We start from the raw sequence: 4924 nt of genomic DNA, 5'->3' as shown, positions 1-4924 counted from the left end.
GCCAAGATGCTTACTGGTCGTTCTTTAACTGTCAAAATTATTCTTCTCTCACTTTCTCCGTGCAAGCAAATGAGACCAGTTTGAGCATCGGCTTATGATAATAGGTATGGTTATGGCCTTTGCAGCTCCAGTTTCTGATATTGCTCCAAAAAGTGTCATTCCTTTTGGGCAATTCAATAGAGTGCCAACTCTATATAGCTGCAATTTTGGAAGAATAGAAGGAAATGCAGAAAGCAAAGTGCTTACAGTTTTTCGTTCTCACAATCTACATTCAATTGACTTCGATTATTACCTAATGAATTTTCTATTTCATATTTGCTTTTCCATAAATTCTTTTCCGCATCTGCATTTCTCTTTAAAAACTCGTTCAATATTTTGTTTTCCAGTCGACTCAAAGCTAATCTAAAACGTGTTTAGTGACTGCCATTTTTCCACCAAAAAAAGGAGTGAAGCATTTGCATCGTATGCTTAAATTATTAACTTTACCAACATATCTATTTTGAATATATTATATGCATTTGGGCATTGTGCCCGATTGTAAGTACCTTAACAATTTCATGGTGTTCATATTCTCGACTCGCTTACGAGGCAAAAGTTTAAGCACAGTTCAAATGATTGCCCCAATGCTGCTGCTGGGGCCAACATAACATAGAAGGCGAACTGGCATTCAAACGCCCAGAGGAATAGGGAAACCCACGAGCGAGAGAGAAAGAAACACTGGGAGAGAGAGAAAGAGAAAGAAAAGGAACAAGAAGACAGAGGCATAATACCCATAGATAGCACACCTACGCGTTGCAAGTTTGCAGCATTGAGAAATATTTACATTAACATGCAAAAGCGCTGCAGCCCACACACAAAATACCCACACACACACACACACACACACACACAGTGAGACAGTGTGCGAATTTTCCACAAGCCGGTCGCGTTCTGAAGTCGCTCCTTTGATCGCTCTGGAATTCGCTAAAATAAGTAGAAAAATCAAAAAAGTGACTACGAGTGAGTTCGAGCTGTGCTCAATCCTTGTGTACTCACGGTCGGTCGGGGCACCTGCTGCTGGACGTCGGAGGCAGCCGTGTCACCAGGAGACGCATTGGCAGAATTGACGGCAGCGGGGAAATTGTTGTTGGTTCCAGTACAATTGACCACAACTACTGGTAAACAATAACAATCGTACGCCCACGATCAGCTGACGACGAGGGCTGCGCTATCATCAGCTGCTCAGCCAGACTGGGCGTTCTGGCGTTGCCAGTCGGCCAACTAGAAGCCCAGCGCAAAGCTTAAAAGCACAGCGCAAAGCTCAAAAGTGCAAAAATAGCTGCATACTTTCAGGAGCTGCTAATTAACATACGCAATAAGCTCCGCTGAAAGAGTGCAGCTGCAGTGGTGCAGTGCATAGAGGCGCGGACTCTTCAGCGATCCACGGTTCGAATCCACCAAGATCGGAAAAGTCCAACACTTAATTTATTAAGTGGTCTGGCCGAAAAGAGTGGGTCGGCGATGCAGCGCACACCACCACCACCACCAGCAGCAGCAGCAGTTAACAGGAGGCCTAAGTTCCCGTGTGGCAGCAGCATAGAAGAAAATGCATGTCATAACCAAACGGGCGACAACAGGAGCAGGAGCGAGGAACCAGCAAGCAGCTCGTCGGCGGCGGTCGTTGTGTTGCCGGATCCCGATATGGCGGCCACACGTATTGTGCCTGTTGCTGGCCCAGCCAGCGAGAAGAGGTCGCTTAAAGACCTGTTGGAGCGCCTGGGCACGGAGCTGGACGGCCTTTCTGAGCAGTTTACCTCGCAGAGGCACATCAACGAAAAGATGAGGAGCAAGTTGGCAAGAATGCAGAAATTGCATCGAGCCGCAACAGAGCTGTGTAAAGAGGCAAGCGTCACAGTCACCACAGACATAGCCACTGAAGGAGCATTGGATAAAGCGGCCCCAAGAGCAGTCGTGTCAGCGGCAATCGGCATCAAGCCGTCGGCAACACCCAAGAGGCAGAGGGATACCGAGGCGGAGCCGAGGAAGACTCCACCCAAGCGAAATAAAACAGTAACTCACGCCGAGTGGACTACTGTGGAGTCGAAAAGCACGGGGAGGAAGAGGACCACTACCAAGCCACGGCCTGACGCACTGGTGGTCAGTGCAAAAGGAGAGATGAGCTATAGTGACGTGCTTTCTATGGTTACCAGACGGCAGGATGGGAAGCTGCAAAATGTCGCTGATAGCGTGATCACAGCTCGAAGAACTGCCAAGGGAGATCTTCTGTTGGAGCTCGGCGGCTCTGGGCTGGACAGTACTTCCAAACTGAAGGACGCAATCGAGAACGTGCTAGGGATTGCGCAGAGGTGCGCAGCATTACCCAGCGAACTACAATTGCTATTCGTGACTTGGACGAACTCACGCGACAGGAGGAAGTGTTGGCAGCAGTGCATGCGCAAGCGGGCGTCCCTAACGATGTGTGCCAGCTGAAGAGCCTGAGAGCGGGATACGCAGGCACGCAGGTAGCAATTCTTCAGGTGCCACCACTATGGGCTCCAAAAATCCTTGAGTTGGGCAAACTCAAGGTTGGGTGGTCTCGCTGCAGAATTGTGGAGCAAGAGCAGAGGACGAGGTGCTTCAAATGCCTTGAGATCGGGCACATAGCCAGCAGATGCAAGAATCTCATTGACAGGAGTAACTGCTGTATAAGATGTGGAGTACCTGGTCACAAAGTGGCATCGTGCACCAACGCAGCGAATTGCTACATTTGCAGCGCAAATGGAGGCAAACAGCTAAACCACCAGGCTGGTAGTCGCAATTGTCCATTGGCAGCAAAGAGCGCAACGAAAGCACATTCATGCAATTAGTCCAGCTCAACCTAAATCACTGTGCAGCTGCGCATGACCTTCTTCAGCAAGCAGTGCGAGATGATAGCGCTGACGTAGCTATCCTAAGCGAACCGTACAGAGCGGTAACAGGCTCAGTCTGGGCAGCGGATACTACGGGTAAGGCAGCAATCTGGGTGTGCGGCAAATCACCGTTGCAGTTCGGACACGAGCATGCTGCACGTGGATTTGTGCGAGCAAAAATCGGCGGTACATGGGTCTATAGCGTGTATCTGGCCCCAGTCTGTCTCTGGAGGAGTACGGGCGCATTCTGGATGAACTCGCAGCAGATGCTATAGGCCGCTCCCCATTAATTGTCGGCGGCGACTTCAATGCATGGGCAATGGAATGGGGTAGTCCCTGCACAAATGCGAGAGGCTCGATTGTGACGGAAACGTTCCAAATGCTGGATCTAATCCTCTTGAACGAGGGCACGCAACAGACTTTCTGTAGAGCTGGCGTGGGGTCCATAGTCGACCTGACTTATGTGTGCAGCGCGCTGTCGCCTTCGGCACGTTGGCGCTTGAGCGACGGCTACACAGCTAGCGACCACCGTGCTATTCTGTGCGAAGTTGGCGGGCGGCGCCCCAGCAATACAGGTGACCCATCAAGATGGGTTAACTTCAACGCGGATAAGATGGACGTGCTGCGCTTCAGCGCTCGCATCCAGTGTATGGAAGCGGCAGGAAGCGCCGAGCAGATGGCTACGATAGCATTGCATGCGTTAGCGCAAGCATGCAAAGACTCGATGCCCCCCAGAAGATCTTCCACCCACCACCATCTGCCAGTGTACTGGTGGAATGAGGATATCGCCACCGCCAGGCGGGAATGCAACCGCGTGAGAAGATGCTATCAGCGATCGCGAGGCAGACCGTCCTACACATCATGGCAGCGCGAATACAAAGAGAGGCGGAAAGCTCTGAAACATGCCATCAAGGCGAGCAAACGCAAATGCTTCATCGAGCTTTGTGAGACTTTGGAGAGCGACCCATGGGGAAGGCGTACCAACTGGTCACTAAAAGATCTCGGCACACAAAGCGTCTATGCCACCGGATGATGTGATGCACTGCGTTGTCCGTGAGCTGTTTCCGACTACAGCTGGTGAGACGGTGCGAAATCTTGATGTCGCCACATCCAATAACAGCGCGGCAATTGAGTTGGTTACCAGTGCCGAGATAAGTACTATCGCTGGAAGCATGAAGCTGGGAAAGGCGCCTGGGCCGGATGGCATTCCACTGAGAGCTCTTCGGCTCGCCTGTGCTCTGAGGCCGGAAATCTTCGTTGATATGTTCAACAGGTGTCTACAGGAGGCTGTCTTTCCAGATATCTGAAATCGCAGAGACTGGTTCTGCTCCTAAACCAGGCAAGAATCCGGGCGAACCTGCTGCATATCGGCCAATCTGCCTCATTGACAATGCGGGAAAAATGCTGGAGAAAATCGTATGCACCCGGCTGGAGCGTGCTATTGCCGCAGGAGGTGACCTATCGCCAAATCAATTTGGCTTTCGCAAGGCCAGATCGACAGTCGACGCAGCGACTAGAGTTGTGGAGATCGCCTCACACGCCATAGCGGGCAGCAGATGGAAGGGAGGAGCCAAGGAGTATTGCTTGATGGTCACGCTGGACATCAAGAATGCCTTTAACTCGGCTCGTTGGGACTGCATTCTCAAGGCTCTGGCAGCGTTCCAAGTGCCGAGATATCTTCTGGAAATCGTGCGTAGCTACCTATCCTGCAGGCGGCTATTGTACGAGACAAGCGCTGGTACAGAGGAGTACGTCGTGACGGCAGGTGTCCCACAAGGCTCGGTCTTGGGCCCTCTTCTGTGGAATGCCATGTATGATGGCATCCTGAGACTAACCCTCCCCCCGGGCACGCACATGGTTGGCTTCGCAGACGACATCGCTGTCCTTGTCGTGAGGAAGGAGCTGATGCAGGCCGAGAGTGTGTGCAACCAAGCAATTGAGACCATCCAGCAGTGGCTTGGCTCAGTTGGGCTGGCACTTGCGCCGCATAAAACTGAAGCCGTGCTGATAAGCAGCAGAAAACATGTAGAGGTAGC

Source organism: Drosophila sulfurigaster, chromosome 2L (assembly GCF_023558435.1).
Source record: "Drosophila sulfurigaster albostrigata strain 15112-1811.04 chromosome 2L, ASM2355843v2, whole genome shotgun sequence".
NCBI lineage: Eukaryota > Metazoa > Arthropoda > Insecta > Diptera > Drosophilidae > Drosophila > Drosophila sulfurigaster.
This window is presented reverse-complemented; position numbering follows the sequence as displayed.